The 23985-nt window shown below is 38.8% G+C and overlaps 1 protein-coding gene and 1 pseudogene across 21 annotated transcripts in view; both read right to left on the reverse strand.

Annotated features, from left to right (window-relative positions):
• LOC143996687 (poly(rC)-binding protein 3-like) overlaps positions 1–23985 on the reverse strand; it is a 1318080-nt gene that overhangs the window by 191315 nt on the left and 1102780 nt on the right. The gene's annotated exons all lie outside the window — the stretch shown is intronic.
• On the reverse strand, positions 23208–23301 carry LOC143999837 (U6 spliceosomal RNA; annotated as a pseudogene).

Below are 23985 nucleotides of genomic sequence, written 5' to 3' on the forward strand. Positions count from 1 at the left end.
ATATTTTCACTTAGGGGTGTACTTACTTTTGTTGCCAGCAGTTTAACCACTTCCCGACCAGCGCACGACGATGTACGTCGACAGAATGGCACGGGCAGGCATATTGGCGTACATGTACGTCCAATCTTCAATGCCGCCCTGCCATCGGGATCGCGCCGGCGCGCTCCCGCGCTGGTCGGGACCCCCGTGAGTCTGGTCGTGGGACCCGCGGACTCGATCGCCGCGGGCATACTTGCGATCGTCTCACGGGACGGCTGAATGGAGGAAATGCCGTGTAAACATCATTTCTCTATTCTGCCTAGCAACTAGTGACGCTGATCTCTGCTCCATGTGATTGGAGCAGAGATCAGTGTTCACTAAATGAAAGCCCAACTCCCCCACAGTTAGTAACACACCCCTAGGAACACTTAACCCCTACACTGCCACCCACTGGTTAACCCTTTCACTGCCAGTGTAATTTACACAGGAATCACTGCATTTATATAGCAGTGATTACTGTATAAATGACAATGGTCCCAAAAATGTGTCAAAAATGTCTGATGGGACCCCACAATGTCGCAGTCACAAAAAAAATCACTGATCGCCGCCATTACTAGTAAAAAAAAAATAATAAAAAATAATTAATAAAAATGCTATAAAACTATCCCTATTTTGTAAACGCTATAACTTTTGCGCAAACCAATCAATAATCGCTTATTGCGATTTTTTTTACCAAAAATATGTAGAAGAATACGTATCGGCCTAACCTGAGGGAAAAAAAAGTTTTTTTATATATTTTTGGGGGATATTTAGTATAACAAAAAGTAAAAAATAATGAGTTTTTTTCAAAATTGTCGCTCTATTTTTGTTTATAGCGCAAAAAATAAAAACCGCAGGGGTGATCAAATACCACCAAAAGAAAGCTCTATTTGTGGAAAAAAAAGGACGTCAATTTTGTTTGGGAGCCACGTCGCACGACCGCACAATTGTCAGTTAAAGCGAAGCAGAGCCGAATCGCAAAAAGTGGTCTGGTCTTTGACCAGCAAGATGGTCCGGTCTGAAAGTGGTTAAACATTAATGGCTGTGTGTTGAGTTATTTTGGGGGACAGCAAATTTACACTGTTATACAAGCTGTGCACTCACTACTGAATGGATTAGAAAGATACTTTGTATTGTTCTCTGTCCTTCCAGAGATATAAAAAAAAAGTGTGTGAAAAAAAATGTAAAAATAAAAAAAAAATACAAAAAGATAAAAAAAATTACCAAGATCAAGTTTCGATCTAGGTCAATGCCAGGGTTAGTGTTTGGGTCAAGGTCAGGGTCTGTATTTTTTGGACAGGATTATTTTTTTTTTAATTAGTATTATGCCGCATACACAAGACCAGACTTTCCGGCAAACTAGGTCTGACGGAATCAATTCCTATTGGGAAAACCGTTCATCTGTATGCTGATCTCACAGACCAAATACGATGCAAGGGAAGCTATTGGCTACTGGCTATTGAACTTCCTTTTTTAGTCCCGTCTTACATCATCACGTTCAAAATGAACGTACTTTCGAACGGACTTAGTCCACTCATGTGTGGCCAAGTCCATTAGTTCAGAAAGTCCATTGGAACTCCGTCGAAAGTCAGTCGGGAAGACCGTCGGACCTAGCCTAGTCTGCTGGAAAGTCTGGTCGTGTGTACGCGGCATTAGTGTCAGTTAGTATCAGTGCAGGTGTGTTTTAGGTAGGATTTAAAAAAAAAAGGAAAATGCGCACTATTTATTCTGGGCTGTACTATGGGTACAAACAACAACAACTAACAACTATATGAGGTATCGCTGTGATCGTGAGGAGCAGGACAAATAATTTTGGGTTGTTATTTGGTGGTAGGTTATAGAACAAGAAACAAGAAACATACAGTTACATTTACAAAAAAAAATATTTTTTTTACTATTTTGGGCAAGTTTCTTGAGATAATAATCATGAGATATCCATTACCATTTACCACCAAATGAAAGCATAATTTGTCTTGAAAAAAAGCCAAGATATAATCCACCTGGATACACAAAGTATACCTCTATATAATTTAGAAATAAATTAAATAGAATTGGTCCCAGGACAGATCCCTGTCCTGGGACCTAATCATTCTAGATCATTCTGAGTATACGTTATTTATCACAACTTTATGGACACACCCTGGTAGCCAGTTTTCTATCCAGGTACATACCACATGGTCCATGCCTACAGACCTCAGCTTGTAGATTAAGCATATGTGGGGGGCTGTATCAAATGCTTTAGCAAAATCCAGATACACCACATCCACCAGCCTACCTTTGTCCAGATGGCAGCTCACTTCCTCATAGAATGTTAATAGGTTGGTTTGGCAAGAGCGACCTCACGTAAACCTGTGTTGATTACTGCTAATAACAATATTTTCAGCAGCAAATTCTTGGATATGGTCCCTTAACATCGGATCAAATAGTTTACATACTACCAATGTTAGACTGAGTCATGGAGGCAAGCTTGGGAGTAGGTGATGAGGGAGTCAGCGAGCAGGAAGTCTTGTGAGAACTAAAGAGAATGATTTGGTTGGTATTTTGAGGCAAAGTTAGGGATGTAGCAGGGGGCATAGTTATGGATAGCTTTAAAATTGTTCTTAGTTTTCTTAACCTAACATTTTGGGGTCAGGGATCTAATGTGAAAGTTTTTATGCATTTTGTAAGTTTTTTTGTGCAGATGCAAACTTGAAGCCTTGCAAAGGATAGGTCTGGGCTTCTGGTGTGTTGTACATTGAGGGCTGTTTTACACCAGAATGTGGTGCAATAAAATCCCTTTTCATGTGCTTTAATCAAACAGCGCTCAAAACGCACTGCCTTTGCAATATGCTGCACGTGCCAATGTAATTTTATCAGGACTACAAATGCAGATTGTAAATGTGGTGCGTTTCTACACACCAGATCGGATGGTACTTTAATACCATACGATTTGGTGCAATGCATTTTTGAAAAGTAGTGCATACACAATTTTTTCTGCATTCCATTGTGATTTGCAGCCCATTTAAATTAATTGAACATGTAGGAATTGCACAGGAACGCAGACTGCATTTTTGTGCGATTCAGGCATTAACAGGCCCTTAAGGAGGAAAGGGCTGCCTCCAGGTGAGCCTGCTCTTTTTTTGTGTATTGTTATATATGTTGCCATGGTTGGGAAACTTGGATAGTATAGAATTAGGGAAATGTATGCAATAAAAAAAATGTATTTGAGTAGTTTAAAGAGAGTATTTTTTTCTTAGCTGGCTAGCTTGAAAGTATACTAGGGATCCCCATTGTACTGTTGTACTGTTGGATTGTGTGTATCATTTTACCAATCAATGATCACTTACATATCCTATATTTCTCCTCTGTTTTCAAGTGCTGTTGTTTATTAAAGGAGCAGCTACTGTGTAACCCTTTATATGTGAGAAAGAATATCGTAAATATATAACGGTAAAGAAGCTGACAATACATCAGTTAGACAAACAATTATCAGAACATTGTTCTTCCTACAATCAATGTCATTATAAGACACTGCTCTGGTGGCCTTTTGTGAAACGCATTATTAGGGTGGCTTCTAATGAAAGCCAACAGACACTGCTGAATTGCTTTCTTTACTGAATGACCCATTTTCTTCAGCTATTATGTAAATGCCGTGCACACTACAACTGAGTCATGTGTTCTCTTGGCAGGCTTGATTTAGTGCTGCTGGCTACAGTTCCTGTAAGATGAAGATCAGTGAAGAAGAGCGAGCGTCTGGAAGACAAGTTGTAAATGTGACACGGTTTGGATTCAGATCTGGGTCACCATTTAATCCTACAACACAACAGATTTCCTTCTCATACATTGATGTAGTGTTCACAATAATTGCACTCACCTCTTATGGAATAAAACAACATGACATAATGGACCTGTTTATCAAGGGAAATGCACAAAAGCAGGAAAAAAATCACTTTGAAGATAACAAGCATGCTTCTCCAGTAGGTGTGCATGAGCACAAAGATTTAACTAATCTGTTAAAGCATTGACCAATGTTCAAGGCATACATTGCAATTCCTATTTGGAGTTTGCACTAGACAATTAAATATTTTTTTTTGCCTTATATTCAGAAACATAGAACTAAGTAATGTGTGTGTTAATAGAGAAGTACAGCCACAGCTCGAAGCTCGTTAGGCTGTATTTCGCCTATGGATCACAGGAGTGCAGATAGTTTTGCACTCTGGTGACCCGATGCCCGCTGACAGCTGATGTCGCTGAACTGGCCCAGGCTCGGTAAGGTTAGCGACCATATGGTCGGGATCTGCCCACATGTCTGGACCAGCACCCGGCTCTGGCTTTCAGTGGCTCACTGTCCACTCCCGTCCCCTCCATAGCCCAGCGCTCCAGTGAGTATGGGGGGGGGGGGGGCTGCTGACTGGCAGTCACCAGCTCTCTGCTCACGGAGCTGTGAGAACCAAGCAGTCAGTGGTGTTTGACCAATCAGTTCTCTGATTGTTAGAGATGGCGGGGGACAGATGCAGCATCGTACCAATGCTGCATGCAGTTAGGTAAGTATGAACCTGAAAAAAAACACAAACCCATACTTCTCTTTTAAGATTCTGCCTTTACAAAAAAAAAAAACCGCAATCAATTTATAATGTGGCAACTGGCAAGGATCATATTTGCCCACTAAGGTAAAAACTGTGCATGTATCGAACAAAAGAGCAGCTCCAAAAAAGCATACTTGTGATATACACCTGGCAAAGCAAAGCCAGTAGCCAATAACTGCCCTTGCATCGTTTTTTGGTCCGTCGGAATAGAATACAGATGAACGCTTTTCCCGATAGGAATTGATTCCATCAGAAAGATTTAAAACACGTTCTATTTCTAGGTCTGTCTGAATTTTTGAAAAAAAAAGTCAGATGAAGCCCGCACACAATCGGGATATCCGATGAAATGATTCCGTTGGACTTTTTCTGCCAGAAAGTCCAACCGAGTGTACACGGCACAAAAGTTTCAAAAGTATGTTTTGAGGTTAGTAGTTGGTACTATCAGCGTGATTGGTAATTGTATATTTTCATATTTTTTACAGCATAAATGTTTTATTATGTATGCTTTGGTTTTGCTTTTTTAATACTATATAATAAAGAGTATTGCTTTAGAAATGTATATATAAATCCTCATTTACAAGTTATATGGGATGCTTTTCCTTTAAGAACATATAAACAGTTATGCTCTTAATTGTTAATTAATAAAATATAATGGTCTTCTGACATCTAGCTAGGAGGAGACCAGCAGGAACAATGAAATGCCATCTGACTATCTTGCTTGGTTTCTTCAAGGAGGCATGTACCAAGTGTTTCTCTCTTGCAACAGTCTTACTAGGTTTTATCTGAAAGTTCATTATCTGGAAAGCCTGCATTCTAGAGTAGTAATTGCCTGCTGTAGCCTAAGTAGTATAAATAAACAAAATTAGGGATTTTAAAATGTGTAAATAGGTTATAAAAAGGTAAATATCCCATACAGCATGGATATTTTGCAAAAGTAAAATGAAAACTAAAATTCTAACTGAGCTTTTAATTTGTGCTATCATAGAGGCATGGTTGTGTGATCAAGGAACTGCCCCAAAGGGTCCTTGCACATGATACTGAAGTATGAACACCAGATATTCCTGGCAGAAAGTTAATAAATAAATATGGGTATGGTCTGTATAGTGTGCACATTTAGTGTGTAAAAATTCTTCTAGTTCTCACAATGCTAAATAATAAAGGGGAGGTGTGATTTTTGCATGTATTGTATGCATCTAAAATACTAACAGTAATGCAGATTTTTTTATTTTTTTATTTTAGCGACCTAAACAGAGTACCAGTTTACTGTTGTTTACTCACCTGTGTGCACAGGCCCATTAGAAGTGGCTGCATTCAGATCAGTAAATAGAAAAAATTATGAATGCCTAAAAAAAGAACATTTCTGGTGCCCATGTGCAAGAGCCCAAATACACGCAATCAGCAATTCGATTTCAGCCTCATTTGTCAACATAATTATGTATTGTAAAATATTTTTCTTTATGTCATCCATGTTTTGATTTGTGGACAACTTTATAATTTTTCATTGGATAGTTTATATGGCAATGTCTGTTCTCCAATTATTTTAAGTTGTATATCCTTGTCTCCATCTTTGCTCTGGCCAAGTTGATCTATGATCATTTTCTACACAATGAAGTCATACACATGTACCCCTTTCAGCTTTCTCTTTCAGTACATTTCTTCTGTTCTCCCAGAACCAGAATCAAGACACGTATCTCCCCAAAATGCATGCTTCCCATCTTTTTCAGATGGGAATGAGGGACACCTATTAGAAAAGTATATAGCAAAGGACACCCCCTGACACGCCCCCTTAGAAGAGAATTATACAAAAAAAAAATTTTTTTTTTTTTTTTTTTTACCACTACTATTCCTTTATACTGGTTTTTGACGTTTACAAATGCAGCAATTTAGAAACTGCAAGAAAGGATTAGCACTGGGAAACACTTTTTGAAACATACAAAGTGCATTTGATATATAGATCAAACCAAAATGAGGGACAAATGAGGAGTAAAGAAAGACAGAGGGACTTTGTTACAAATCAGGGACAGTCCCTCGAAACGAGGGAGAGTTGGGAGCTATGCCAAAAGGGCCGCTAGAACTTCAAAAACAGTGGACACTCCCAGTCCTGGGTTTAAAACTGAACTCCAGGCAGATCTAAAAGACCAATATATAAACAAGTTATGCATCCATTAGCAATCATTGGAGGTACTTTAATACATTTTTTATAAGGGACTGAATTTGTCTTTATATTAATTTTCAGTAGCTTATGCATAGCAGGGCTCCAGACTGGAAGAGGCAGCATTTTGCAAATCAGCTTCTACAACTTTGCACGTTTCCAGTCCAGTCAGTAGGCTAAGGCTTGGTCAGTGACCAAGTTGTGTTGTTTTATGCTTTAAATAATGATGCTACTTGTAGTGCTTGACATACTGTATGTTGGTACTGAGTGATCATATTCCCCCATAAACATTGCATTCGATGGTATAAGAATATCAATTACAGATAAGCTGTTCACATAAATAATGATTGGACTTATCTAAATGTATTAACAGCAATGGATCTAAATAAAAAAAGGTTTTTATTAAACAATTTGTACAGACAGGATAATCTTATACAGTATGCAGGCAATACTTCCATTACAAGGAGGAAAAGAAAAAGATGAGTGAAAAAAAAAGGGTATATCAATGTACATAGTAAATTTCAGGCACATCGGTGTGACAAACAGAGGAGTGACAATGAGGAGAAAGATGTGGAATCCCACATGAGAATGAATTCATAGTTCGATTACATTTTGTAGGTAGTGCTTCTGGGTGACCAAATACCATTCAATTACAAGTATCGGAATCTTGCAACCAACGGTCCCAGATCTTATTGTACTTGGCTGGGCAGTCTCTGTTAATGTAAAGAAATTTTTTGTAAGAGAGGGTATTGTTTACTTCTGCTATCCAGTCAGTGAGACTAGGAGGCTTCGGTCTCATCCACTGCCTAGCAATACATTTCCTGATCGAGAATAGTGTTTCATGTAAAAATATTTTTAAAAATTTCTCAAACACAGAGTCAGGGAACATCCCCAATAGGCACGGCTTTGGGTCCAAAGTTAGGGGTGAGCCCTTAGTATCGTGGATGAAATCTACTATCTGCTTCCAGAAGCTTTGTATTTCAGGAGAAGCCCATATTAAATGGAAGAAAGTATCCACTTCCCCAAGACACATCAGGCAAGACCTAGGGTGTCCTCTTTTAAATCTGGCTACTCTTAAAGGTGTGAGATATGTCTATCAGAGAGCTTAGGGGACAAGGCTTTGCAGATGTCTAGTGTCTCGCTCCACTCTTCATCCTCCGGTACACCTACTTCCCCCTAATGGGATTTAATGTCATATGCCAATTTAATTGAAGAAGTGGTAATAAGCATACCGTAGAAGATTGATATATGTTTTTGAGGGTCTGTGCTTTTGACTATTGATATAACAGCGTTAGGGGTGGGCTGTGGAATGGATCAAGGAAACTGTCAGTATAACGAGTGGCGGACTTGTAGGAATCAGAAGAACATATGATTTGGGAGCGCAAATTCACTTTGGGTGCTGAACATTTTAAGATTCCCGGTCGAGAGGAGGTGATGTAAGTAATATATCCCCCGTGTACTCCAGATCTCCATGTTAGGAATCTGGAGGAATTCAAATAGCAATTTGTTGTGCCATAAAGGAGTAAAGTCATTATATTGTGTTATCCCTAATTTAGCAGAAGCGAGGTACCATATTCGTCTGTAGTGATATAATAAGGTCTTACTATCTCCTTCAGAGCCAGCTCCCCCAGATCCCACTGCAATCATACTAATTGGGTCTCAGATTTGTTGTGGCCAGGTTGGGCAGAGGAGTATACTAAATCTCTCTTTGTCAGTTTTATCTATGTGAAATAGCTGGGACAACTGGCATGTATGTAATAAAGATTTAGATCAGGCAAAGCTGTTCCACCTAGGTAGGTGGGGTTCTTGAGAGTCCGCTAGGCTAGTTTATGTCTGTTGCTACCCCAGGGCTTGAGCAGGGCCTCAAGGGATTTAAAGTATTTCAGGGGTAGGTAAACCGGGGTGTGCCAAAGGATATCGAGTAATTTATGCGACCCCACACTCCTAAAGTTAGGTGAGCCCAGGTTTGTATTTTGTATATGATTAAGGTGTAAAGGGGGTCGATGTTAAGGGAGATATAGTCAGCAGGGGACCGGGATACATGGACCCCTAAGTACTTAATAATATTTACTCACTGTAGCGGGAGTTGAGCTTGTGTCCTGGAGGGCGGGAAGCTATCGATGGGTAAGATTTGGGACTTTTCCCAACTGATTTTAAGCCCCGAAAATGATCCAAACTGTTCTATCATTTGGAGTGCCTTTTGGAGGGAGGGACCCGAGTCAGCCAAGTACAGCAAGGTGTTGTCAGCATACATACTGATTATTCTCCATTAAAAACCCCAGATTTAGACCCCAGATTTCTGGATTTTCTTGAATGGATTTGGTAAGCGGTTCTGCTGCAATGGCATACAATAGTGGGGATAGTGGGCAGCCCTAGCGTGTGCCTCTAGTGAGGTCAAACGCCATAGATGGCCAACCATTAGCCACTACTTTGGCCTCCGGACTTTGGCATAGTAGTTGAATCCACTTGGTAGACCTAGGTCCAAAGCCATATCCTTCTAAGCATCTGCATAGATACCCCACTCCACCAAATCAAATGCTTTAGCCGTATCTAATCTCAGCACTACTCGTATACTGACATATTATGTGTAGCTTGTAAGTTAATAAACAGTTTCCTGAGATTGTTCGGGCTGGGCATAAAACCTGCTTGGTCCACATGTTTCAGAGTTAAAATGACCTGGTTAAGACAGAGAGCAAGGATCTTGGCAAGTATTTTAATATCAGCTTGGAGCAAAGAAATGGGTCTATAGGATTCTGGGTACCCTGGGTCCTTTCCTGGTTTGGGGATAAGTACTATGATTACTCTCTCACAGAGGGGGGTAATGTGAAAGTCTCAAAAAGGTGATTGTATAGGGCCAGTAATTTGGAAGTCAGAATTTCACTGTATTGTGAGTAGAATTCAATGGGTAATTCGGCTGAGCCTGGAGACTTGGATCTGGCAAAACTAGCTATTGCAGTTGTTATTTCATCAGTTGTATGACGTGCTTCCAACAAGACTACTTGGTCCTCTTTCAACTGTGGGAATTGGATTCCTGTGAGAAAAAGGTTTCCCCATCTGCAGGTGCCATAGATATATGCAACCCTGAAAAAAAGTCCCTAAACTGAGAGGTGAGACTGGGCGGGTCTGTAATCTGTCCTCCCCCGAGACCATGCAATGAGATAACAACCGGTGGCATATCCTCGCTATGAATCTGCCCTTTCCCCATGTTCAAACAGCTTTTGTTTGGAGAAAAAGAGTTTGCATCAAGCCTTCTCATAGTGCAGTTGGTACACCACTATGGTTTGTAACCTGAGGAGGTCCACCTGTGCAGGAGAAGGGTCAGAGGCATATCGTTGTTCTGTGGAGGACAGCTCCGCCACTCCTTATCAAAAGCAGCGGCAGAATCAGCCTTCAATCTGTTGATGTGGGTTATAAAGGATGTGTGTACATATAGTTTGAATGAGTCCCACACCGCAGAAGGGGAAGCAGACTTTTCATTTTCCAAAAAGTACTGCCTCCATTTGTTCATGAGCTTGTTATCCTCTGGCAGTAGGGAAAGCCAAAAGGGGTTTAAGCGCCAAGAGCAGGGAGGTTTATTAGCAGGGATATTTAGAGTGATTCAGTAGGGGCTATGGTCAGATAAGAGCCGGGGGCCACAGCTTGTTTCCCGTAACCGTAGCAGAAACATGTGGGATAATAGAACAAAATAAATTCGGTCCCCGTATGTGAGCCTGAGGTCTGGAGTCTGTCTAGATTAGGGTTGGGTAGTATTAAAATCTTCTATCCAAATCATTTGCACCACAGGGTAGTGAGCCATGAACATCCTTCTATGATAACAGTGATGCAAAAAGGAGGTGGGACATAAAAGGCTAACAACAATAAAGGCTCTCCGTGTAACTTGACATATAAAAAGCCATATTGCCCCTTGGGGTCAGAAGAAATATCCCATAGCTCAAAATGTAGGGATTTGGCAATGAGAATCGAGACTCCTTGAGCATGGGATGTGTGGGTAGAATGAAAAGCCCACCCAACCCATGGTTGACAGAGTGTCATCTGTAGGCGGCCTTCCACATGTGTCTCAACGAGCACCATCATATCTGCATGCTGTTTCTTAAGGAAGGAGAGAACTGCCAACCTTTTAATCTTGTCGCCCAGGCCTCTCACATTCCAGGTAAGAATTTTTATAGATGTGATGGTCTACACATCACATAATAAATAGGTGCCACTCACCTCCGCCACCTTGTGTCATATGCACATCACATGCCTTGGCATGAAGGACGGTGCTAGAGGAAAATATACATGCCCACCAGCCGTTCTATGTGTCCACAAGCCGCTCTATGTTTATCAATGCAGGGGGACTGCAGTCACATGACAGGGTAGAAAAGGTAAAAAAAATTAAAATAAAGTTTTAAGCTTTTGGGGTGTATCATAGTGGTTAATGAATTGCCTAGAATTGTTGTGGGCTTAAGACTTTACAACCACTTTAAGCCTGTTCAGGAAGTAGTAATCATATATGATGTCAGATACTGAATAAACGTGGGCAGCACTGAAAAACATTTCTGAATGGGAGATGAATTGACAGTAGGTGGACAAGCCCATTAGAGAAAGGTAAGTGGGCAATTTGGTGGGATGGTTAATCTAAAATACCGTAGGGAGGTAGGAAGTGGAGTTAGAGACTTATTATCTAAATCCTGAATTGTCCTTTGCCACATTATAATAAGCTTTAGCTGATCAGCTTCACAACAACATCAAAAAAATTATAATAAAAGATCATGGTTCTCTTTTAAGATAAAATAAGGCAAATCTGGAGATGCCATTTACAATTAGCAGTAAGCAGCTCTTCACTAGTATTGTAAAATACAATTCATCTGTGTTCAAGTTGCTACATAACAAGCAGGCTGGTCAGATTATTTAATGATGCCATATGGCAAGAGATCCTATTAGGTAACATAATTCCTTTCATTTGTTTGCTAATCTTGCATTTAAAAAATGCAGAGGGGGTTGCCTTATTAGACCTAAAACAAAGAAGATTGGAATGAAAAATAAAATGATGAAGATATTTCACATCCATTCACAGATACCTAAGGGTTAGACATTATTATTAACTACAGAACAAACATTAATTACAGAATGTTCCTTGTTATATATTTTTATGCATTTTTTATTTAAAAATGTTACAATTTAATACAGAAATCCATACATTTAGATTCCATATATTAAATCTTCTACCCTTGTTGTTTTAACTTTGGATAGTAATTTTTTTTTTTTCTGCCATTAAATACCTTATACATCCCACTTCCTGTTTCTTGTCTGGTAAAAAGCCTAGGCTTATGATATCATGCACAGCTCTCTCTCTAACTCTCATGAGAGTTTACCAGGAAGGGAGTCGTTAATTAAATTCAATTAGAGCTGCAGAGCTGGAGGTGTGCCTGTGTAAATCCAGGAAGTGAACAGGCAGCAGCTTCAGTTGCCCACAGTTAAAATGGATGCAGCCAGACTTAGTGGAGGAAGATTTCTGCAGCATATTTGGCAAGTACAGAATCACAGTATATATAAAATAATATGCAAAGTGGTTGGAGGGAAGCTTCAGAATGGCAAAGATGTTTTATTACAAATTATGTGAGTGGACTACAGTTCCTCTTTAATGAGGAAGATCATGCAAGCTTAGGGTTGTGAGTAACTATAACAGGTATGCACTCTACTTCTAGTAACATTCTGTCAAAGGGGAGATATAGAGGGAGAATCGTAATCTCAGCCCACCCAGATGAAAGCGCTTAAACAAGAAGAACATAAACAGAGAACCCAATGGTCTAGTTAGAGAAAAAGAAAAAGTAGGGGAATATAGGACCAGAAAATGTGTGAGGCATACAGGAGTGTGGCACAAAATACCCAAAGCGAGAAGGGACCAAGGGGAAGGTTCAGAGAAAGGAGTTAATGGGATCAAGTACCACCAGCCGAATGTTTGATTTAACTCATTGGAAAAGGAATAGTCATCCCAATAGTATCAGGTTTTGTGGCATTGTTCTTCACTACCTTTCAATGTACTGGTTAAATCATTCACATGGCAGATGTCCTCCAGCCAGTGCACTCATTGTATGGGGAGGTAGCAGATTTTCAATGTGCAGGTATGCAGGTATGTGCAGCATTGATCAAATGATGCACCACAGACTTTTTGTTTGACTTTCAAGGACTGCCTGAAACCACCCAATCAGTAAACTTTTGAATAATATTTGGCACCTGTGTCCAAAAGGCTCACACGACCAGACAAGTCCGAAAATATGGAGCAAACTAGCAGGTGACCACATCTCCAACACTCCTTGGCCGGTAGAATGGTAGATCACATGCAGTTGAGAAGGTGTTACCACCTGGAAAACAATTTTGTATCCTGATATACTTCTAGATGACTTGTAAGACAGAGTAAGTATTTTTGATTGTTCAGCCGAGGTCAAGGTAACTTGGAGAGCTCCTTACTATATGTTTATTATGCCAATAGCCCATCAGACTATTTTTCATCTTTGTATGATTTAAGGTGGCTAAAGATGGACCGAATCTTGCCTGGTTCAGCAGAGACCAGCCGAAGTTCGATCCATCTATGGGCAGAGTCGTTGTACTGAAGACAATGCATCGATCGACTTTAGTACAACCAGGATTTTTTTTGCATGTAATTACTGACGGTGACTATAGCCGCCAGGAGTAATCATCATGCTTTGCTAGCAGTGAATACAGTAGTATTGTGGTAGGGATTCCCCCATAAACGCTGACTTGTAGGAAAGAAAAGCGCATCATCGATGGCATGCCTTACTATTCTGAATTCTTCACAAAGGGTGTTCATCCATGGCAATCAGTCATATAAATGGACTAATGTATGAAATAAATAGCGCTGCTCTGTCCTGTTAAATCATAAATATTCACAAAAAACAATATAGTGCAAGAAAATACAAACAATAATGAATATAAGCTCTTATCATATTATATTCACTATTTGTATTTTTTTTTTGCCAATATTTATGATTTAAAGGGACAGTGCAACACTATTTATTTTTCCATGTGTAAGAAATATGTATTTCAATATCTGGGAGTGCCACTGTTCAAATATTTACACAATGGTCGCATTTAATTTATCGCATTCATCGAATGTGTAGAGTTATATCATTGACTACGTGATTCATCCACACTGATTGAATTTCTAGGTTTGACACCGAGCACAAATTATTTTTATAAAATAGGCATGCCTGTATTACCCCTCTGATTAACCCTGTTCTACAGATCTCCCAAGAAGGTACACCGTACAAATTCTGCTTGTTGCCAAACTTTTCTATGTGGCAGGTGGAGGATGACTGCTATCTTATCTGTGCATGAATAGCCTATTGCAGCCATGCTACATTCGCATCTTTCTTCTGGTATATCTGGAAGCATAATAGCATTTTAGGAACCAGCGGTGTCTGTTAAAAACACCAACATGAAGTATACACAGAATCAGCAAGAAAACGTCTGCATTATTGTAGTTCATGTATGCCTTTCAGTGAGTTGTGTTTAGCCATATCCATAATGCAGATTTTTCTCTGGGTTTTCCTTTATTTTTCAGAAAATGGACACTTCATTGTTTTTAATGGCCCAACATACAAAATATATACAAACTGAAGGAAAAATAATCAAACTATAAGTAAAAGGAAGCTAACTGGAACTGAAACATGTGCAATATGTGCTTTTTAAAAAGGAAAAAAATACCTGAAGTGCAAATTGGGCCCTAATTATTTTAACTAAAAAGAATGACAATCACAGCGGCATGATAAAATGTATGGATTTTTGCTACTTACGTATTCTTTTTTTAAACATGGCATATGTCCTTGGCATACCTTTAGTCTTCATACAGAAGTTCTTCAATAAAGAAGTCACCATATAAAAGAATGTATCAGTTGCCATGATAAAGGGGACCATGCTTGTGTCCAAAGCGGCACAATCTTTTATATGGGAACCTGTTTAAAAAAGAGCTTCTGATTATAGACATAAGGGAGTTGATTTACTAAAACTGGGGAGTGCAAAATCTGGTGCAGCAGCATGGTAGCCAATAAGCTTATAGCTTGTTCTGTTGAAGCTGAATTCTTTTTTTGGACGTGTACATGACTGTTCTGTGCAAGTAACCCACTTTAGAAGGGATTCTTCCCACAACAACATTTTAGAAGTAGCCTATATTTACATATTTCCAACATGATAACATTAATAAAGTTATATATAAATTAGATTAAAGCCCCTTTCACATTGAGGCGTTTTTCAGGCGCTACAGCGTTAAAAATAGCGCCTGTATAGTGTTTTAAAAAAGCAACTCCTTTCACTCCAGCGTGAAAGCCGGAAGGCATTCACACTGAAGCGGTGCGCTAGCAGGACGGTAAAAAAGTCCTGCTAGCAGCATCTTTGGAGTGGTGAAGGAGCAGTGTATTCACCGCTCCTAATCCGCTCCTACCCATTGAAAGCACTTTGCGGGCGCTTTGCGGGCGGTTTTAACCCTTTTTTGGCCCCGCCGCTAAAGTGATGGTAAAGCACCGCCCCAGTGTGAAAGAGGCCTAATTATCTTTGGATTGGTAACTTAGATGATTATCATGGTTATTCTGATAATGGTATGCAATATTATTTCTACTAAAAATGTAAACACTTGCTGCATCATTAGACACATTATTAGTCATCTGTGGGTATTGTGGGTATTGTTAGATAAAACATCTAAGAATGATTTATTTTCCATTCTACCTCAGAAAAACATAAAAAAATCTCATAGTGGACAAAAATGTGTGTTCTCTCTGTTTGTATGGAACAATGATACCTGTCCTGCATTCTTTCTGCCTTACATACCCATCTAAAGTCAATCTCCATTCTGATTCACTGACAAAAAGCAATCATTTCCGATTCACCTTGTAAAATGCAGCTAAGGGTTTTCATATGTCATGCTGACATCCCCTATGGCTTTTACTCATTAGATTTTGCTGTATTTCTGTCTATTTTAATCAGAATTTACTTTAGATAAAATCTGCCAAAGATTACACCTTACACATGCTTTTATATAAGCACAGACAATGCCATGTATTGTCACCAGACTGAAAGTTCTGATTTGCCATGAATATGATCATTACTGCAACAAAAAAAATTCCATTCACTTTTCAAATGAACTGCAATAAATAATGGAGTTGATTTTTATAAATGGAAGAAACATTAGATTTTTACTTCCAACAGGCCATGGAATTTATCTGTCATTTGAAACAAAAGGGCTATGTCAAATGATATGTTAAAACTGCAGAAGAGCATGTTGTCTAGTTGTCTAGAGTAGTTAGATTTTTTATTTTTTTCCTTTTTATAGATAAAACCTGACTGCCTAAGAAAAATTGTGTTACTTTTGCTCTACTTATCACATTTTAGCACAAGTAAATTTGCTTAGTTGCAGTGCTCCCAATTCTAAACCAATTTTTTTCCAAATAAATTATACACATAAGCTCATTTAAAATAGTATAACAATGTATCTGAGTTGACCGTAGCAAAGACATTTTTTTTGTTCTGGTAAGAAAATTTTAGTTTTTTTCTTTGTTGGCTGCTACGAAGAGAACAAAAATACTTGACATCTTGTGTTACAGTATTCTGAATAAAAACACAGTACAATCAAGATGTAAAACACAGAAATGCCTTTCTGAAGCAACGCTGCTGAAAAATTGAAATGTAGAAAAGAGCGTTGACCTGTATAGAAGAGATTTTATACTTACCTGTTGCTCTTTGCTTTATCTTTTCCCTACTCAAGAATTAGGGTGCCCAGAGAATCATCTCAATCCAACACTTCCAGGATGTCTGACTCCTAGTCCTACATTGAACGCTGTGGTTCATTCTGCTGTCCCCTATGTCACTGCATGACACAGTAGTAATGTGAGGACCAGTGGATGAAACTACAGTAAAGTACATCTGTTTTTTACAGGGAACACTCTTTTCTATTTTTTTATTGGGTGATAGGGTTGCTCTGAATCCACCTTCTTCACTAATTTATTTGAGGCCAGGTAGAATGATTACTCCATTTCATTTATTATAAAATTACCTTGAAAACTGAGTGAAAAAAAGGAACATACAAGCAAGAAACACTACCAGGACCTGGCTCATCTGCTCTCTTACATACCAGTGAGCAGTTGAAACTTACAAGGTCTCCTTGAAAATGTTATGGCTACACTGATGATTACTTTAATTAGATATATATGGAAAGGCTTACATTTTATTTCAATGTTTTGCAAACAAGTTCATTGTAAGATATATTTTGGTCCATGTAAAACTGAGGTAGATGGTGGTAGATGGTGTTGGGTGTGGTTTGTAAAAAGTGGCCATGGTTAAATCATTGTGGCATGGTTAAACCAGTTAATATGCACGTTTAAACCATGTAACCTCATATCATGGATACACTATTGGGATTTAGTCATAATGAGCATAGTAAAACAGCCTCATGGATCTAACCGGCTGAATTTCGATTCATGTCACACATAGGTTGGACTTGATGGACTTGTGTATTTTTTTAACCTCACCTACTGTGTAACTATGTAATGTGTGGGCACTTTGGTTGCACAGAAATTGATCTACTGATCAACCTCTGTACAACTGCTCTGTCAGATTTTCCCCATTCAATCAGTGCTGCAGGCTATAGCCAGCAAGCTAATCAGTGTGTTCTGGCAGCAGGGAAGTCTCCCAGCAGTCAGAATACAATAACTCAGTGGGGAGGAATCAGGTCAGTTTTTTTCATTCAACACACTGGTTGTAGGAAAAAAAAAATGACCCAAGTATGGCCAGCCTAAGGTAGCAAAACTTTTCAGTCTCCACTGGCAAAAGTGCAAATTGTATTCTGTAATGTATCCTATATCTAATTTGCAAAAAACATAAAAGGAGACAAACAGAGCTAGAAGTTAATAATGGCTTATTATGATAAGAGTTAATAGGGGTTAACGAGAACAACTTTAATTACAGTACATGTTTTCTTTTACACTTGTAGTTTTGCTGGAACTGACAGCATATCCAGATCAAAAGAGTTTTTAAGGCTACAAAGTTTGTAACGCTAAAACTACAGGCAAGCAATAAATTAATCATCTGATCTCACTCTGCATTTCCCTATTAATAAAATTAATTAAAAAAAAACATGATATATCTTGTTGCATCTTAAAAAATATAAGCCTTTTTCAGACCATGTGATGACAGTGCAGGGTCTAATTATGTCAAAAGCTTGCAGACCCAAAGAAGAGGGTGGGTGGTGGTTAACAAGGGTGCCCTATCTGCACTCCAGCTCACTTAAGCCTAGTACACACCACTGACAGCTCAGGTCGGAGCCCCTGTAGTAACAATCCAATGTTAGTACAGCGATCTCACCCGCCGAGCTGCCTCCCGGGCCATTGGCTGAGAGCACAGATCAGGATCCAGTTGGCAGACCTTTTTCAGTTTTAAACCTTTGACAGAAGCCCTCCTAGGCATAGTATTTACTATATGCGCATTTACTTTCCTACTGTTGTGAGTTTTTGGCTTTACTAAAAATACATTTACCAAACAGAGTCACACTATAAGATGTCTCTTTGTCCACCCATTCCTTAGATGAGTATATCCACTGATTACATCCAGTGAGGAGGATTCAGAAAGACCAGACACTATTACAAAGGGATTGGAGTATTTATATACAGTGCCTTTTGCCCCCACAGGGGCGCAGCCATCTAGTGAGTGTAGACCCTAAGGGGGGAGCACAAGTGAATTTCACCAATTCATCGGTTGGATATTGCCACACGATTTTTAAAGCACAAGTCACTTTGAACTGGAAAAAATTGATATGGATATTTTATGGCACAGTACATGGCTTTTGCACATATGTAGTTTTGTTTTACTTTGCACTTTAGCCCTTTAAGAGCATATTTGATAGATTAAGGTCACATATGTTGAATGATGTAAGGGGATTGACTGTTTTGAAGTGATAATCATTTTTTACCCAGCACCATTTAACCTCCTTGGCGGTATGATTATGTCAGATTTTTGTGTCTCAAAGCGGTACAATTATTTTGCATAGAAATTTGGCGTTTTATATTGTAGGCCTGTAATCTTAGCAATAACACACTTAAATCTGTCCAAACAAGAGTCTAATAGATATCTCGGGTATGATGATGTTTAAAACACGAAATCATAAATTATAATATAATAAATACATATAAATAATTATAAAAAAATAATAATATAATACTAATAAAATAAATTTCCCCATGATTCACTTTTGCTCAATTCTGCAAGTGTTCTAAATTATTATCACTGTTTTCTAACTGGTCTAAAACCACTTTTGACGTAAAGGGACACTTTTTGGTTTTTAGGGACAATCTTCAGTTTTCAGGCAGAAAGAACAGTATATATCATATAAAACTGCATGCAGGGCATTGGACAAAGCACTGGGGACAAAAGGGATGTGAAATAATTTCATGCAGTAATGTAGTCTGTAAGATTACAGTGTACTGTATGTATTATGATTTTTCACTTTTTTAAATTTGCCACCGGGCTCCACCCCCGTACGTCACAATGCTTGCAGGGAATGGCGCCCGACACAGAGAGGCATTGGGCGGAGGACAGAGCCCGCGGACACAGCGGGGGGACATTGCAGGATCCCGGGGACAAGGTAAGTATACCAAGTATACCGCACCAGGATCCTTCCTTGCTCGAGGTTACCGCTAATGGTGCTGAAATTTAACCCCGAGCCACACTCGGGAAAACCACTAGGGAGTTTAAAAGGGACAGTGCAAGCAATTTTCTTTTTATTTCATTAATGTATTTATGTTTTTGTAGTTTGCTGCACAGTATATTTTGCACATATGAATTTCTGTTAATTGGATTTTATTCCACACGATGATCACATTCGATGGATTAGGGTCATATTTGAGAACAAGAGATATGATCAATTTCATTATTGGTATACACTTTTTTCCATAGATATCGAGTTTTGATCCATGAACTACAAACACCATTTTTTTCTTAGCACTTCATTTAAATTTTAAAATTTTTAGTGATTTTCTTTCCTGCAAGCACAAATTGCAGGAAAGAAAATCAACTGGTTTCTAACTATGTTGATGGGGGAATCCCTCCCGCTGTGTCTGAGGGGTTTATTTATTAAAGGCAAAGCCACTTTGCACTACAAGTTAACTTGGAAGTGCAGTTGCTGTAGATCGGAGGGGGAGAGGGGGATATGCAAGGAAAAAATAGCATTTTTGCTTGTACATGATTGGATGATAAAATCAGCAGAGCTTCCCCTCATTTCAGATCTTCCCCTCAGATCTAAAGTGACTGCACTTCCAAGTGCACTTGTAGTGCAAAGTGGATTTGCCTTTAGTAAATCATCCTCATTGTTTTCTCCCTATAATAACCACTAGCAACAATCACATGTAAAATGTGATTGGCTGGTTGTACTCAAGTTGATCAATCGATCAACTTGGGTACATCTAGCTTGCCCATACTTTGTTAGAATCTTGGCCGATTCCTGCTGAACAGGCAGAGATTCAAACCATCTATGGCCGGCTTAAGCAGTGTCATAGCTGATTCTAGGCATTTCTGACCGGCCTTACAGTGTCTTTGTTCCCACACTGACTAAACTACACTTCAATAGCATACAATGCAGGAGGGTGGTTTCTAAATGTTTAATCCCTTGTTAGCACACAGAGGTTTTTATTTACTAAAGGCAACGGGACTGTGCACTTTGCAAAGTGCAGTTGCACTCTGCAAGAGCAGTTGCTCTAGAGCTTAATAAATGAGCAGAAGCTCTGCTGACTTCCATCATCCAATCATGTGCAACCAAAAATGCTGTTTTTTTAATTGTCCTTGCATGTGATTGGGTACTCTTTGCAAAGTGAAGCTTTACGTAATTTACTAAGCTCTGGAACAACTGCAACTTTGCAAAGTGCACAGTTTATTTGCCTTTAGTAAATCAACTCAATAGTGTTCAAATCCAGTTTACAGCTGATAATGGAGAGGTGTGAACACAGTACAGATGGGGGTTAAACATTACTCTACAACCTCATCCTAAATATTACAAAACAAGGAGAGCATGCAAGGAAACTAAAAACATTTAAAAAGGTAACCAGCGTTTTTTTAAATGATGTTATGCTTATTGGAAACATTTAACAAATGTAGGTGTTATCCCAATCTGGCTGTAAAAGTGGAAATACACTTTAAGAAGGCAGCTTTAGCACTGTAGCCATATAATGTTCCTTTTTATAATTTGCAATGTAAAAACATTGAAAATACTCCCAGAAAGAAAACATATGCAGCAACAATGTGTTTAAAATGATTGTTTCAATTTAAAGCTGCTGTTTGGTGGTCCATAATCTACCCAATGGAGCTGTTAGAATATTTATAAAGTGTGTAGCTTTGCTGGTTAGATTTTTTAGCAAGTGGAGGCTGGTCTCCTGAGCAAATGAAAATGGGCTACATGGTTTTACTGCAGAAACTGATCAATGATTTCAATGCCTGTCTCTGTTCCCAGTGCAGATTACAGCATGAGAGAGAGAGAGAGGTTTTTGGTCTGAAATGACCCAGATTGGCTCTCTCATCACGCATGCATGTTAGATCACTGGGATAATATGTCAGCAGTATTTCTGTGTGTATGAACCAGTGATTTGTACACTGCAGCAGCTAGTTTCGATCAGCAAGAGAGAAAGCAATGCCACTTTATCTGCCTCTTGACCCATTAATGGCGAGCTGTTTCTCTTCGTTATGTGCAGGTGGGAGGATAGCGTTAAAGCAGTAAATTCTTTCATAATCAAATTACACCAGTTCAGAATTGCTAATTTGCAAAAACCCATAACTATATATCACCTATAAGCATGTATGTGTTTGTTATTATTTAGCCAATGGAAGCAAATGCCTGATTAAGATAGCTTAACAGAAATGCATACGTTTGAACAAATATCTAGTGACACTGGCTCTGATTTCCATCTCATTTTTTACAATACATAATTTAAAGTCAAACTTTGAGTATTGTAAATAATATGTGCTTAATTGCACTACTATTCATATTTGTTCATTTTAAGTCCAGAATACTCAGGGAAAAACAACTCTGTTGTCTAAACTCTCTTATACGTTTCAGTAGTGCTTGCTTCAGTAACGGAGAATGGTCAGCACAAGCTGTTCTTTGTACAGCAAGCCACCCCACATATAATGATATCGTGTGACCAATGCCCTTGGATAGAATCTTTTTCACAGCACATGGACAGTAAAGTCTACCAGGAAGTCTACCCTTCAACAATGCACTGCTCAAGAGAGGAGAACATATAGGGCAGGGATATGCAATTAGTGGACCTCCAGCTGTTGCAGAACTACAAGTCCCATTAGGCATAGCAAGACTGACAGCCACAAGCATGACACCCAGAGGCAGATGCATGACCGGACTTGTAGTTCTGCAACAACTGGAGGTCCACTAATTGCATATCCCTGATATAGGGTTATGTTTAACAAGGTGCTTGCAACCTTGGAATCAAACTTGGATCTCTTTTATTTACTATTTACATTTAGTATATATTGACAGGTAACCATTGCTATACTTCTGGTGCTCTGCAGTTGGACATTCACATCTCTGGTTCTGCAGCTGCAGTGTTATTTGCAACCCCTTTGTCTGCCCCTCCTCTCCTCTCGCCGAATCACAGAAGGATTTGCATTTTGTGAACTCATCCACAAAATAGTGAGTGTTCTATGAATGGACAGTGGAGGGGAGGGCCAGACAGAGTGGCTTTTATGTGGCAGAACACATCTCTCCTGTCAGAGCGCCAGGAGTGTTGTGATAGTTGTACTCCTGGCACTCAATAAAAATGTATATACAGGCATACCCCACTTTTAAGTACACAATGGGGTTTATTTATTAAAGCTGAAAAGTGCAAAATCAGGCTCACTTCTGCATAGAATCCAATGAGCTTCCAACCCCAGCTTTTGTAATAAAACATGGAAGCTCATTGGTTTCTATGCAGAAGTGAGCCTGATTTTGCACTTTTCAGCTTTAGTGAATAAACCCCATTGCGTACTTAAAAGTGTGGTATGCCTGTAGTAAATAAAAGAGAAAGCCTATGAGGTGGCATACACTTTGCTGGACTAGCATATTTTTAAAAGTGCGGTAATTCCCGGAGTTCCATTTTAAAGGATACCTATCACATACATGAGAAATTCAAACTTATCATATACTGACAAAAATGCATAAGCAGCGGTTACCTTCAAAGAAAAATGCATGTCAAAATAATCAGTAGATCCAGATACACAAGCATCTGCAATGTTATGCAAATCTTGACTCTTTTTGTAAAGGTTCAGGTTAGCTCAGCCCTTACTATACAAGAAACAATAGAATGCTGGATAGGGTGGGTCTAAGCTCAATTTTATTTCTTTCAAAGTCTTTCTATTTAAGCTTCCTTTTTTTATGGATCTAGTGATCATTTTGATATCCAGTTTTCATTAAAGGTAATATTTTTATGTATTTTTGTTATTTATGGAACACTTCACGCTTCACGAATTTGCATGTCATCCTTGCGCAGGGGCCATGCTAATCTTTTTGTTTTTTATGCTCAGTTTGAATTGCTCAAATTAAGACAGGTTGACTTTTGTTTGTAATTGTTACGTGATTCATTTGTGCAAATTATACAGATATACAAATCAAAGGAAATAAGATAGTCCTAATCAATAAGTATTTTAGTAAATAGAAAAAACTAACAATTACAGTCAGCTTATCTGATAATTATAAAATTGAGACAAGCGTACATTTCCCATTTGCATTCCCTGGAGTAGCCCCCGAGACAGCACTAAGAAACAACACTTGCACTTGTGTGTAGTCTTTTAAGATTGATAAAAGTTACAATAATACTACAAAAAAGAAAAAAAAATCACACAGCATTAAAGCTGACTATATATTTGCTTATGGAGCATAAAATAGGCACACAAATTAGATTTATACGAAGCTTATGGTGTTTGCAATTTCCCAGCAATGGGCATATGCTGTTTGACATAAGAGTGGTATTACTTTAATTATTCAGGACTTACAAGCAATGCTAGTTCACTAGAAAAAAGACACCATCAAAATCAAATTCATTTTTTTCTGCTTAATGGATCCTTAGAGAATTCTGTCCGCTATAGAAAACATTGTGCAGTGGGACACGTTTGGATGGGCTCTTGTTCTCTGTTAAAACCCCATCCATCTGTCCCTGTTGTAACTTAATCAGACACGTTAAAATCACTCATGTGGCTTCCAGAGAACAATTCCTTTGAAAACTG

Source organism: Lithobates pipiens, unplaced genomic scaffold (assembly GCF_037356315.1).
Source record: "Lithobates pipiens isolate NorthernLeopardFrog02 unplaced genomic scaffold, aLitPip1_a1.2 Scaffold_19, whole genome shotgun sequence".
NCBI classification, from domain to species: domain Eukaryota; kingdom Metazoa; phylum Chordata; class Amphibia; order Anura; family Ranidae; genus Lithobates; species Lithobates pipiens.